General features: G+C 32.1%; 1 long non-coding RNA gene across 14 annotated transcripts; it reads right to left on the reverse strand.

Annotated features, from left to right (window-relative positions):
* Positions 1-3,817: 3,817 nt before the first annotated feature.
* On the reverse strand, positions 3,818-9,523 carry LOC130739945 (uncharacterized). 14 transcript variants are annotated; one of them, XR_009019992.1, is made up of 11 exons: positions 9,281-9,523; positions 9,104-9,207; positions 8,809-8,913; positions 8,403-8,454; positions 8,151-8,265; positions 7,987-8,073; positions 6,414-7,761; positions 6,196-6,255; positions 5,548-5,666; positions 5,078-5,256; positions 3,818-4,941 (listed from the first exon to the last, which is right to left on the reverse strand). It is a non-coding gene; the product is annotated as an uncharacterized LOC130739945 (long non-coding RNA). The 14 variants fall into 14 exon arrangements; XR_009019990.1 differs by having other exon boundaries at positions 8,809-8,976; XR_009019987.1 differs by having other exon boundaries at positions 8,809-9,207.
* Between the last annotated feature and the right edge of the window lie 5,884 nt (positions 9,524-15,407).

The raw sequence follows: 15,407 nt of genomic DNA on the forward strand, positions 1-15,407 counted from the left end.
AAGAGGCTCGTAGTGGATTATCGTCCTTTGAATCAATTCATTAAGGATGATAAATTTCCATTACCAAAGATCTCTTCTCTTTATTCCTATATAAAGAATGCCCATATCTTTTCAAAGTTTGATATGAAGTCAGGATTTTGGCAACTTGGCCTTGATCCCAAGGACAGACCCAAGACAGCTTTCTGTATCCCAAATGCTCATTACCAATGGACAGTTCTTCCATTCGGTCTCAAGGTGGCACCATCATTATTCCAGAAAGCCATGACAAGAATCTTTGAACCAATACTACATACCTCTCTGGTATACATTGATGACGTACTTTTATTTTCTCCAGATGAAAAAAGTCATAAAGAACTCCTTCAACAGTTCCATGCCATATGCAACAAGCATGGGGTCATGCTCTCATCTAGGAAATCTCAAATTGCAACAAAGGAAGTGGATTTCTTAGGAATGCACTTTGCTGAAGGAAAATATGTTCCTCAACCCCATATTGTTGAAGAACTTCCAAAGTTCCCTGATGAAGGACTCAATATAAAGCAAATTCAACAATTTCTTGGAATTCTGAATTACATTAGAGACTTCATTCCACATGTCTCTAGATACACATCAAAGCTCTCCAAGATGTTGAGGAAGAATGCATCACCATGGGGAAAGGAGCAAACAGAGGCAGTAAAGTTCTTGAAAAAAGCTGCTCAAAATCCTCCTCCTTTAAAGATCCCTGGAGATGGGAAAAGGATTCTACAAACTGATGCAAGTGATCACTACTGGGCTGCAGTGCTGATTGAAGAAATTGGTAACCAGAAGTTCTATTGTGGACATGCTAGCGGTCAGTTTAAAGATGCTGAACTCCATTACCACACTACCTTTAAGGAGACCTTAGCAGTCAAATATGGAATCAAGAAATTTGATTTCCATCTCAGAAGTCATCATTTTGAAGTCCAGATTGACAACTCATCATTTCCAAAAATGCTTGAGTTCAAAAACAAAACTCCTCCCAATCCTCAAATTCTCAGGCTTAAGGAATGGTTTTCTCTGTATGATTTTTCTGTCAAACATGTTCAAGGGTCCAAAAATCTCATTCCAGATTATCTCTCTAGGCCCAAATCACCAGAAAAACCCATCCAAATGATCTCATCCACCAACTCATATCCTCTCATCCTGATGAACGTAGAAATCTCATCTTCTTCTTTTGCCAGAAGAAGAGACTTTCCACCTGAGCTCTCAACAGATTTTTTGAATCCGAGTATCATCAAAAGATTTGCTGAAGATCACATGTTTCATTATCTGGCACTGTCCTTACACAAGCATGGCATTGAACCTAAAGCTACCTGGTTTCATCCAGCAGCCCCTTTCCTGAATATTTTTGCCATTTTATCAGGACAGTCATTCATTGAGGAAGACTTATGGTATTTATGGTGTACTACGGTACTTCATAATTATCCCATTTTATTCCCAACAATGAAGATGCTTGAATTTCTAGAAAATCCAGGAAATGAATCTTCATTACTTTGGAATTGGTTAGAATGGTATCAACCACTGGATCTTTGGAAGAAAAACCTCAAGTCAGAGCTCGAGAGAATGGAGACTTGGAAGTTAAGTAACGAGGAACAAAACAAGTATGTGACTATTGCAATAATTCATCGACCTTATTTCCAACATCCTACAACAAAGTTTCTTTGGACTCAGAATCAAGTTAGGATCTGGTCAACATTTCCAAGTATCTCAATATTCCAAGGGGAAGATAAACCACCCTTCCACCAAGCCGAGCTAATAATCCAGCTCCATGAGCTAAATGGAACTTATGGTGAAGTAATTAACCTTAGCTCCACCTGCTCTCATCTGAAGCCGATGGATATTATCTGTTTCCCTCTAAAGGAAGATCCTCCTACTATTCATAATCAAGGGAAAAGGGTCATACCAACCATCAAGAGTGTTTCCAACAAAACTCTTAGTGCGGTAGACCTAAGTGGACCAGGATGTGTAATAATGCATGATGCACAAGATCCTTATCCAGAGCCATCTCAGCCCTTTGAAGAACCAGAGCCAATGCTTTTTGACGACAGCGGGAATCTGTCTGACATGAATATGTCGCCAGAACATGAACCCATATGCAAAAGATGAATCTAGTGCGCTGAGTCATTTGTCGTTTATTGTAAAATAAATCACTTTAGTAATTATGTTGATAAAGTGTGACAATAATGTGTGATACACATCTACCAGGATGATGATGTAAGCAATGATGTAAAAAACCACTAAGTGTTGTTTGTATTAGGACTCCTCTGCCTATATAAGGAGCCCATATCTTCACTTGTAAGATCATCGAGTTTCCTATCAATCAATAATATCAGTGTGTTCTAAAAACATGTCTTTCTAAACTTCTTATTTCCTTTCTGAAAGCTTGATTCTTGTTAATATGACATAAACTCTTGAGATTCCGGAGAAGATGGCTCTTCAAGATATAGAGTATGCTCTACACTTGCCCTTCAAGGGATCTGGTGTATCAGAAATATATCCGACCAAAGATCCGTTGTTACGGTCCTCTTTGCTATCTGTATAATGGCAAATATAGTAGCTGTGGTTTGAGAAAGTAGGCCAGAAGGCCGAATAACTCGCCTTGTGAACTATTTGATCATTGTATGGATAGTAGAGGGGCTCCCGAGTCCAGTGGTATCTCCTAAAAACTGGAATTGCAAAGTTCCAACCACCTCCGGGATAGAGATTCTATGGAATGAGTCTTGAGTCTTGGTGCCGACGATTCTTCATTTATGGCAGTAGCCATAAATGCATTCGTCAGGTCAGCATACTGAGAGGATCCTTCTGTGTCTTCTGATGCTTCTTCTGAAGACATCTCTTCTGTGGGATGTGGCCCCAGAAATGTGTGATGAAGACTGTGATTGCTGGATGGACAGAGATGAGGAAGAAGAAGAAGAGAAAAAGAAATCAAAATCTCCCTGTCAACCTTCTCCAAAACCAAGAAAGCCAAAGCCAAGGAATCAACCTTGGTCTCTTTCTTCAAAACCTGAACCACTACCTCTCTATCGAAAAGGTCTGATGGCTTTGAGAAAAGAAAAATGTCGACCAAGAAAAAGTAAATGTGTCACTTAATTGCTCACCAACTCATTGCCTCATTCAACCATTTTTATTATGGTTTTTATTTAATTACTAGGATGGTACCTGTGCGATGTACGGACTTCTTCATCCCTAATTTCTTTTGTTTTATAACTAACCAAAATTTATAGCAACTAACCGAACGAAATATTCACGAAGAGGGGTCTTGATCCTTAGTTACATAATCAAAGTTAAATCCATGAAAGTATAATGCAGGTTTGCCTGTGCGATGCACGAGAGGCTTCATATGTAGTACGTACTTGATATTTTTTTACGAACTCCGCACGAGAGGCTTCATATGTAGTACGTACTTGATATTTTTTTACGAACTCCACTGTTAGTTACAATTATTGAGTATTTGATATATATGAAATAATACAATGATGTATTTACTAAGACATACAATTTTAATTAGTCAAACACTTATATGTCGTTATTATCATATGTTTATGATTAAATGTTGTAAATCCTTTAAAAAACTTCCTTGAAGACAATGTTCTTGGTAACATATTGTTCGCCAGTAAAAACTATGGAATAGCCTCCAAGTTCAATCCACCACATAACCAATACCAGATAAAAAAAACGAAAAAGCTACCGGACATTACTAATAATAGCATTATTTAAAACTTAGTTTATATTAAAAAATCCTAAAATGATAGTAATAGATTTAATTTGTTCTTAGAAGCATTGATAAGTGAAAATTGAGAAATGGGAGAAACTTTTTGGAAAGATCATTATTGAAAGTAAGTATTGCAAGATAACATTTCATCACTTGAATGTATAAGCAATTATACATTCAAGGTGGTAAAAGGGTACCCCAAACCCTTTAAAAAAAGAGATTCAATAATTTGACTAAGAGTCAAAGTATTGCAAGTGTATCAGTACAAATGAACAGAACCAGCAAACTTAAAAATTCCTTCCATCTAATAATCGAGTAGGCAGAGGATTGGTTCATTGAACCATTCATAGGTAGCATGTGTGAAGTGGCAGCTTCTGGCTTTCAACCATTCCCACACTTTTAACTTGACCAAGTAAAAAATGCACTCAGGTAGAAAAACCCCTTCTCTGAAAACTGCTTCATTCCTTCCCACCCAAACATGCCAAACAACTGCCAGCCATACTGATAAAATACCATCCTTCTTGGCCAACAGAAACAACCCAGCAAAGGACAGAAGATGATCAACTGGAGTACCAGGACATACAAAACAGACCCCCAACCAATTAAAAACCCGACACCAAATCTCCAGGCCTAATGACAGAAGAAAAAAAGATGTAAAATCGACTCATTATAGGCACCACGCAGAGGACAGCTAGAATCTACAATTGGGACATTTCTTCTCAATAAATTGTCCTTAGTCTGGATGCGTTTGATAAGGATCTTCCAGCCCAAAGAAACAACATTTGAAGGTGCTAAAGATTTCCATAAGAGCTTAAAACAATCCTCCTCCAATTTGACATCAGTAGCAAAAATGGCTTCATAAGCTGATCTGACTGAGAATTGGCCATCCCCCTTTCTCTAGTCCAAAACCATGAATCCTTCTTGCCTTGGATGAGAGAAAAAGATGAGATGATGGACTTCAATTCAGATAACTGGTTTGCCAACTCCCCATCCATCACAGCATTCCACTGGAAATTCCAAACCCAACGATTCCCTTCCCAAGAGCCCATCTCCGCCACATTCTTATTCTTTTGGCTAGAAATTTGAAACAGCAAAGATTGGTGATTCTCTAATTCAATCTTGAATTCTTGATGGAGTAACAATGCCAAAATCTTTCATTCTGTACATCCCAAAATGTTCCATTCATCGCACATAACTGACTGCTCATATATTCACTTCACAAATATATAACATAATTAAAAAGAATATTCACTTCACAAATTGATAACATGATTAAAAAGAAGAAAAACTTCAAGCTGTTTGCCATGAGAAAAATGAACAGACCGAATTGTTTAGCACACCATTAATTACCTGAGAGTCAGCGCCCAATCCTCCATCATAGCATCCTTAACCATGTCATCAGCACCACCAGTTTGAGACATGAATTTGAGGCCCTTAACAGTCTCTCGGTTTTGCTCCATGGTCTTGTTCAAGATAATTGTCCATTCAAACCTCCATCCCCATATCTACCTCACAATTTGCATTGAGATCTGAAAACCCATCGAAGATAATGGTACATTCAAATCCCATCCGCATATAAACTTTATCAGAAGCAAATTTCAAATTAAAAAAAAAATTGAATTGTCACTCACCCTGACTTTAATTCTTTTTGCAATTTAATCTCATGAATCGTGAAGCTCAATTAACACAAGCTATTACTCACTTAACATATTAGATGAATGGTAAAGTTTTTTTTCTAACAAAAAGGTTCAGCAAAGTCATAGTCTCATTTTTAATGGCATTCATAAGAAATTTATTAAGTTGTAAATACTTGCCTTCACCTCTATTATCAATAACAACAACTCCATGCTTATAAAAAAAACAACAACTCCATGTGTCCCCCTGTAATACCACCCTCCACAAATCTCATCTTTAACCGCTGTAATCAATCCAATAATATCTACACAAAATGATATAAACAACAACAATCAAATACTTTAACAGAGAAATCAATTCAAAGCTATTAATTTTGTATCTTATATTATGTGTAACTTAAGCTAGATAGTCTACTTGTAGTTTCAAACAAAAAATCCTCTTCACTGGATCACTAAAGCTTAAGTTTTGGATACTTCTTTCTCATGCCATCTCTCATTTAACTGTGAAGCAATACAGATTTTCAGAACAGTCTCACTCTTTCTAGAAGAGAGAAACCCCTTCTTCTCTAGAATTTAAGTTTGTTAAATTTCCTCACCTTTCTTAACAAATAACAATGTTTGATAGTAAAAGTTGAAATAAAAGTTGTAACCTTCCATTTATATCTCCCAGAACACAAGCTCCTAATAGGACTAACAGGCCAAGACAATTCAGCCATTGCTATAAGCCTCTAACTCAATCAACAAATTCAAAATAGAACCAGCCCTAGATGTAAGAACTTCTCAAATTTCACAATGCACAAAACAAACACAAATTGATTAGTTGACTTGACTCACCATCCTTGTGGCTTTCGTGATAGCTCTTTGGGAACAACTCTTAAGGAGTATATTTCAACTCTGCATAGCATAATATATGAAAATCAGCTAATGCCATAAACAGAAAACGTTCACAAATAAATGGAAAAATATAAAACAAAGAAAAAGCCATGATAAGTAACAGGTCAATGAGAAGAGGAGCACTGTGATAGACACCAGCCAAATGAGAAGATAGAAACCTAAAAACATAGAAGAGCAAGGGGAAGTCTCCTCAGCTTACAAATTGGGCCCAATTTCTTCTTGAAGAATCTAAATCCTTGAAAATAAAAAATATGAATTGGGCTCACTCATTGTCAAAGCTCTCACATGATCCCAAAGGTAAGCTTCAAAATTGAAGAGAAAAAAGGATCAACTTAGCCAATAGATAGGTAGACACAGTCACAGAAAAATTGAGATACACTATGAATAAGCACAAGAAATGGGTAGAAACACATTTGAGACAGAGGGATCAGAATCTATAAATACATGATCAGGTACATCAATTAAACAATCTTGAAAATCAGTAATTTGACTAATTTCATTATAAGCGCCATAAAAACTAATTTATACAAGTAATGTATCATATTTAGTATTTACTTAAAATGATGAAATTTGGTCTAGGACAAACATTTTGAAGCTAGCAGTTACAAAATTTCCTTCCTTATCCTTAGAACTACTCAATCAAGCATCACTCACCCACTCTGAACTCTGCCATTAAACCAACTAAATCAACCTTTAAAGCTCCATCAATTCTAATAGGTCTCAATGGAGTGAATGGTAAATCAAAAGTAATATAAGCTTGCAATATATGATTTGGCTCATCATCAAATCTCATGTTAGTGACAGCTTTTAAGAACTATTTAAATGGGTTGGGCCAAAAGCAGCACATCAATTTTGGAGAAGTGGACATTTTTTTCCTTACAAACTTGAAAACTTTTATCTCATTTATTATTCAATTCTTAAGGAAATGAAGAAGAAGAAAATGGAAAACCTCACAGCACAGAAAATAAATATCAACTAAAATTATAAATTACCAAAATCTTGTATTTATAAAAAGAATCTTTGCACACTGTGCCTTGAGTGGCTGCAATTAGATGAGACTAATTAAAGAATTAGAGAATGGAGACTTGAAGGAAAGGCAGAAGATAACAAAGAGATACTTGGTGATTTTCATGTAGTCTATGCTGTTAAGCATAGCAGGAGCATATTTGCTTGGATGGTGGTTCCACAAACATCATCCAGCAAATAGACACCTTTGGATAGTGTCTTTTGGCCTCATTTTATTTTTCACACCACTTGTTGTTTGGTTCTCCCCCTTCATATCTGACCTGTCTATTAAGATTGAGGAAGAGCATGGTTTTGAGATGAATAATCAACGTGTTCATCCAGTGGATGAATCACTGTGTGAACCAAAGAGAGGATCTTTGGCATTATAAGTTGTTTTAGTAAGTTCAATTTTTTCTGATTGTTTTAGTAAGTTCAAACCTCCTTTTTCTGATTATTACTCGTACAGTATTTGGAAGCAGTTCAAGCAATGGGAATAGACACCTGCAATACAGATTATAATGCACTCCATTGCATGGAAAAAACTCTGAAAGTTAAAGTAAAAGGGGTAGAAGCTTTCTAATTAGTAATTTGAGCCTTTAAATTACCCTATTAACAATTGAATCTAACTGGTCTACTTATTAATCAAAAAGAAAAGAGAGGCTTAGCCACCACTTTTAGTTGCATGCAATGTGTATTCTATGAAATACAAAAGTAATAAATGGTTACCTTTTCCCATCTAGGAGCCAAAAATTCATTTGCAGTTAAGAAAATGAACATAATCATTTGAAAAAATAGTTAATGATGGCATATGTGCTGCAATGGAAAAGAAAATGAACATAATCATTTAACTAAAAATCACAGCTAAAAGAAAAGAAGTTCTTGATTCTTACATTTTGAAATGATGAAGCCACCAAATAGTGAAACAATTACTATGGTCATGGTACCAGAAACATTGATAATGAAGTCATGTGTATGACAAATAGGAGAAGGAGCTGGCAAAAGAACCTGAAGGAAATGAAGGTGAAAACATAGTGTCATAGCGATGACACAGTACACATAAGCTAGATCTTATAGATGCTATGTTTAACATTGGGACTTTTAATTAAAGGATAGAGGATACACAAAAAATACACAGCACTTACCAAACACACATCTAGTGATCGATTCAATCTAACACAAGCATGCTTCTGAGCTCTGCCCTTGCAAAAACAAATGGATAAATGTGAGAAAAAGCAATTGGGTTAATTACCTTACTGATGTAAAGAAGTTTCAGTGAGGCTAGGAATAGAACTCAAGTCAGAGTAATATAAATAATAATTTGAAGAAAAATAAGGAAATGACTTAAAAAATAGTGAGCTATCAAAAATTGTTTTCACATCAGTAGCTGCATCCAAACCATCATACAAATGTTTCTTACTGCATTTAGTCTACCATCTATAAAATTTGAACTGCATCTAGAAACATGTCATTCAATAGTATGATTCTTTTTCTGGTTCCACCACCTCTTTTCAATTAAGCACATTTGACATTTTTTCTAGTTCCACTCACCTTGTTCTCTTGTGGATTGTTGGAAGAAATACTTTTGCTCGATGAAAAAGAACTTGATCACCCAACAAAAGCCACACATTGTGAGATATCATTGACAATGTCAAGCTGTCACAAGCATCACTTAGACACCATTAAACTTCTTAATTCTAATCTGGATTTTGTCCAACTCTAGGCACAACTCAACAAAAAAAGAGTTAGAAAAAGGCACAAGAACATCTCTATCTTGTATTAGAGGGTACCTGGTGCAGATTTATAAGAAAAGGAATGCAAATTTATACATATGTACTGAGGGTACCTGGTGCAAACCAAGATTTAGCAAATTCACCAGGTAATGGAGCCAGCCAGATAATGTTCCTCAAGTTCTTTGAATCATCATATGTCACAGACTCACAATTGCCCCTGAAAGAAAAGTGACAGATTAAAAAACAAAACAAAAAGATGCTTCTTTAAAAGTTGAGTATCAAATAATTACAGAATATAATATAACAAAATTCCAAAACAACGTGGAATCTATATAGAATGTGAGGGAAAAACGGCAATAGATAATAGGGAAAGGAAGATCTAGCTGCGAATATCAGAAGTGCGGTAGGCGTAGGATGGGAGCTGTGAGACAAAGGCGTAGCTACAGCGAGGCCAGAGGCCAGCGGCTAGCTGTGTCGAGGTCCATAGGCTACATATAATTGGGAATTTGGGATATATGGCAGGCACAACTATTTGATTTCATAAACATCAATATAATACAGGATCGATTGTTAGATGGTGCGTATGAAATAATATTTTTAGAAAAAATTTACTCACTTAATGTGATTTTAAAGTCTCAAAAAAATTAGTTTCATAACTGCTGTCAGAATACATTTCAAAACCTAAAAAATACTATTTGATTAGGTACCATTCTTAATAAACTTGGTCATATTGAGAAATAAAGTAAACTAGATATTATACCCGTGCGTTGCACGGGTTTACTTACAATATATTTTAACATTATATAAAAATTATTATAGTTTAACTAAATTAAAATTAAAATATTTTTTAATTATAAATAAAAAAATGTGTTAAGTATTTTATGGCAGCCTGAGGTTATGTATTTGTTGTTGTTATTGACATTTTGGTTGTTGCTTGTGTTTTGAGTACTCTTTTTCCTTCCCTAGGGTTTTTCCCACTGGGTTTTTCCTAGGAATGTTTTAATGAGGCTCAAGCATAAGTTGTTTTAAGCACCAAAATGTTTAATGAATTGGCAAGGATGCACGGGACATTCTTGTATTGATTTAGCCCCTATTTTTCAAGAGAGGGTTGTTCTCATATACATCTATCTTGTAATAATAATATAATTTCTTTTGTATAAATAATTAATATTACTCAAATTTAACTATTAGCATATAAATCATTTTAACAATTAAGTTATTTATTTATTTAATAATATGAAAAATAATTAATTTAATTTGAAATATTTAAATTTCGTAAGAAATGTTAAGTAATAAATGTTTAATGTCATTAAATAAGTTTTAATATCATTTTTTATATTTTTTACCTGGAAAATCATTTACTCTGACATGTCAAGACCAATAAGTGATAACTTAAATAGTCTTTTTATAAAAAAATAGCCTAAAATATTATCTTATGAATTTAATTTTTTTTAACTTATTTGGTTTGCGAATGTTTTCTCACAGCCAATAGTCATGATACTAATCTCTTGAGCCTATACGATCACGTTAAGTGAATAGGACAGACCTCTCACAACAAACATTTATTCAACTTTAGTCATTATTATTTTTCTCTATTATGCTTTATCGAGTAATTTTTACTAATATATCATAGATAGAAAATATTTTTTTTAATAATGCATAAACATGCTATAGTTAATATTAAATACCTTTTAGCGGCATTTGTTTCTCAATTTAAATTTTTTTATCCATATTATTTTTTATCAAATAATTTTTATTTTTAATATTTGTCAAATGAAAAACTAAAGATAATTTCATGTTTTTTTAAGTTGTTGAATGTTGTTATTTAATGTAAGTATTATTTGTTATTTAATGTAGTTGAATATTTTTTGATAATACAATTTTTTTCAGTTTTTATTATTTTTTCATATATTATTACAAAGAAAATTTATTATTTCTTAATGTATTTTAATACAAAGGTATGAGAGTTTTATGATTTAAAGTATTTAATGTAAAGCTCAAGTCTCCTTTACATATAAATATCTTTTTTAATTTTAAAACTATTTTATCTAAATTATTTATTAGTAAGTATTATTTTATTATTAATTTTAATTTTTAATATTTGTCAAATGCAAAACTCAAGTAATTTTTAAGTTTATGAATGTTGTTATTTAATGAAGTAGTTGAATAGTTTTTAACAATATAAATTTTTTCAATTTTAATTTTATTATTGTTTAATATATTTATTACAACTTTTTTGTTTTGTTTGGATTCTTTTAATACAATGCAACACTTATGTTTTGCTTATGTATTTCATACTAAAACTCAAGTGTGATTTATATATATATATATATATATATAGAAGATAGATAGATTTAAAAGTATTTTATTTAAATTATTTAATAATAAATATTATTTATTATTAATTTTAATTTTTAATATTTGTTAAATGCAAAGCTCAAGTCAATTTTAAGTTTATGAATGTTGTTATTTAATATAAGTAGTTGAATAGTTTTTTTATTAAATAATTTTTTTCAGTTTTTAATATATTTAATATTTTTTGTTATTTTTTAATGTATTTAATATAAATGTATTGGAGTTTTATGGTTTAATGCATTTAATACATGCAAAACCTCAAGTCTCCTTTACATATATATATATAGATATCAAGCTTCTTAAATAGGTAGGTCATCTATTTCAAAAAAAAAAAAAAAGGTAGGTCATGTAACTATTTTCATGAATTTGTACAAAAAATCACATTACTAAGTCAATGTGTTAGGATAAGCTCTTCTAAATGTGATCGTGTAATGTGATGTTTTTATTTTTTTGTCAATATTGTAATGTTTTTTTCTTGAACAACCCTTTATGCCAAGCCCAAGCTCCAAAAACGTAATATTTCTGTTACTGGGCCGTTCATCCTTCATGTATTCTCACTAGCTTTTGTCCAGCACCCTTTTTGTAGGTTAACATCCAGAACACTTTTGGCCCAATAAAAAGTACATACTGCATATATGGCCCAATAATTGCATTCATTCAAAGTAGTTTTTTTATTCAGAGTGAGAATAAAAAATTAAAAAGTCCCTTGTTATTGTAATATATGGTCATATAACTCCATTTTACACATTCAAACAAGAAAATAAACCTAAACATAGATAATTTGATGATGATACTTATTGTTATTTATAGCTGCTTGCTTTGTTATTTTTATTAGTTTTTTAAAATGCTTAAGAAACTCAACTATCTACTACTTGTGTACCTGTTAATTGTAAAAAATCATATTACATGCTTATTTATAATTGTATAATTATATGGCAATAATTGTATATTTCTTTGACCTTTTTAGCCATCATCTCTTGAACCCCACCCGAAAAAAATGCCTTTTACAAAGTGACATTTTTATCACACCTTCCCAGTTTGTACTCACCTCAAAATAATTTGTCCTCTTTATCTTTAGCTAAACCATATCAATCATATTGACGCACATTACTTTAGAAAGTGGGGTTTCTAATAATTTACTATTTATGATGTCTACCACAAGTAGAGGGCATCAAGATTAAAGAATGCACTCAAAGTTGATGGTATTTTAAATGTCAAATCTGATCCCTCCCTCAATTCTACCTAAACAAAGGAAGCAATGTTAATTCACATTAAGAATCATACTAGTGAAATAATGACTGATTGTTTAGGTTAATATTCATTACGGGTCCTACTCCATTGATTGTCATCTCCATTGTCATCCATCTAATCCAGCTATTCCTCAAATCTTCCCCACTGGTTTAAACTATATGTTTTGAGGAATTTTATAAAAATAAATATATTGGGATTTGGGAGGGAATAAATTAAAAATAAGATAAAATAAAAGTCCAGTGTTCCATTAGTATGCCAAACAAACATTGCTGGAAGTATAAGTTCGGGTGGATCCCACATCTACAATTCTTCCATCCATCATCCATGTATTACAAGGAGGATGTTGCTTTATAATACCAATAAAGATTTGCCATTTGATTGTATAAGAAGTAATTGGAGACACCATAGAATATCAAATATGAAGAGATATATTGTGTACATGTACTGATTAAAGATTGAGTAATCTCATTTGAAAGTTGTAATGTTTTGATCACTAGATCATCCAACAGTTAAGTAATTGATTTTCTCTATATCTCAAACTCCCTTTTACAGTCCCCAATGGGCAAGCAAGTTGTAGAGCCGTGCTTGTGATTATGTGATTGCAAAGCGGACTAAGTCATATTATTTATAACCCTAGTCTCTATTCATCATGAGTCTAAAGGTTGTATTGCTCACACTTTAACATACATCAATCAATTTTATGGATATATTTATATATATGTATGGATTCATACCCAAATAAAATGAATCATTCAAATGTTAATTAAGTTAGCCTACTTTCGCACCATGATTAGAATCATGAATGAACTCATTTTCCAAAATAAACATAATATATGAATTGTAGTCTACACAAATATTTAATAATTTTCCCTTAAAAAAATATTTAATAATTTTAACAATGATGTGTGATATGATAGGAAATGAAAAAAAATAAAGAAGAGGATGTGTGTAGATATATCAAAGCCCTAAACTTGCAAAGCTAAGCTAAACTTGTTTGTTTGGTTTCATGCTAAGGTTGGCTAAACTTGCAAGCTATATAAGTTTTTGTATCTGAATAGATTAGATGACTAAACTTGCAAATAAATTGTGTAAACTAACAAACCAAACATTTTATGTGTTTTCTTTCTTCTTTTGCTTCCTATATAGTAATATGGAAAAATAAAACTTAGTTTTCGCTCCACTCAATTTTTTATTGAGGTTGATTGTAATGTGGAGAATCCGAGAATGAGAACAATAATATACATTTATTTAAGTTCTTTGGTACAAGATCACAAGATGTACCGGTTGGAAACTTGTATTGGTTTTTTCTTTTCTTTTCTAATATTCTTATTTTAGAGGACTGTAAAATATAATATAAATATTTTATTTGGATTTTTTACATAATATTATTCTTGTATTGTAATTGTTCTTCCAACATTTTCTCCACTACCATTACCATACAGTGTTTTTTTTTACGGAACATTATCATACAGTGTTATTTTAAATTTTAATTCTAGTAATCATAAACAAGTTGAATTTTGCTAAGCACTTTCAATGGGTGATATTACTAGTCTCTTAAAAAATTGATTCTGTATTGATTGATGATTCGCTAAGCATAATTTTGATAAACAGTAGTAAACACTTTTGATGATAGCATTGATTCGCTAGCTTTTCAATATTTAGAAATAATATGAACTGTTCGATTTTTTAGGAATTCACTTTGATTAGTTTTCTGTTTCAGATTTGATCTGATTTACAGAAGTGAAGAAAAACACATTCAACCAATCGGTAATGAGTTAACGTGATGGGTTTTCCAATTGAAACCGATTCCATCATTTAATTTCCATGTTTAAAAAGTGACATTTAACTAAAAAAAAACTAATATGAATTGAGTTTCCAAATCATAAAAGAAAATATTTTAATCCATCAATTACAAACCAAGAGATCTAATATATTGATTCCTCACATTATTCATTTAACTATTGGGCTAAAGTACTATTTATACTTCTATTCAATATATTTTTTTTTGCTTATAAAAAAAACATTGTTCATTTAACTATTAGTACTATAATTTTTCAATGTATCTTTTTTTTTTTGAATTAAAAAAAAAACTTTTACTACTATAAACTATTGCAGACTCCGTATATAAAAATTAAACACATTTCATTTTAGGGACCCAAATATTTATAACTTTATGTAAATATACACACGCTAGCAATTAATCACGACTATTAAATGTGGATATTTTGACCTAAAATCATCAAGATAATTAACATCAATTTACTCTTTTAATATCACAATTCAAAGAAATCACTCCAATTTAATCAATTTTTTATTATTCTCAAAATGCCAATAATATTCATTAAAAAATAGTAAAAAAATTAAAATTAACACCATGTAGATAAAAGAAGGTAATTTATAGATTTTCATTTTGTACTAATTTACTCCTTCATTGACGACCCTTATTAGGGAAGGAGCTCGCAGCCCACCGACAACCATCAGGGTGGCTCGATAGATTTGATGGGGAGCTGGAAGCGATCTTGCTGAAAGACTCTCTATCAATTTCATAGTATGATTTTCTTCTCTTGCTTAGTTTTCCTAGGGAGAGAAAAAAATATATATCACCCCATAAAAGATTGTTTAGCAAAATTCTAATTTATGTTTGATTAATACATATATCATATTCATAATAATAATGGCACAGTGAACTGAAATTGAATTGCCAACCTCCCCCGTGCGCACTGCGCACCCTGTATAATTTACCGGCAATGCAGTTCGTTTTCAAACTGTCATCGAAAACAAAGTAAACAAAAAAGAATTAAAATAAATAAA

Source organism: Lotus japonicus, chromosome 2, assembly GCF_012489685.1.
Source record: "Lotus japonicus ecotype B-129 chromosome 2, LjGifu_v1.2".
NCBI classification, from domain to species: domain Eukaryota; kingdom Viridiplantae; phylum Streptophyta; class Magnoliopsida; order Fabales; family Fabaceae; genus Lotus; species Lotus japonicus.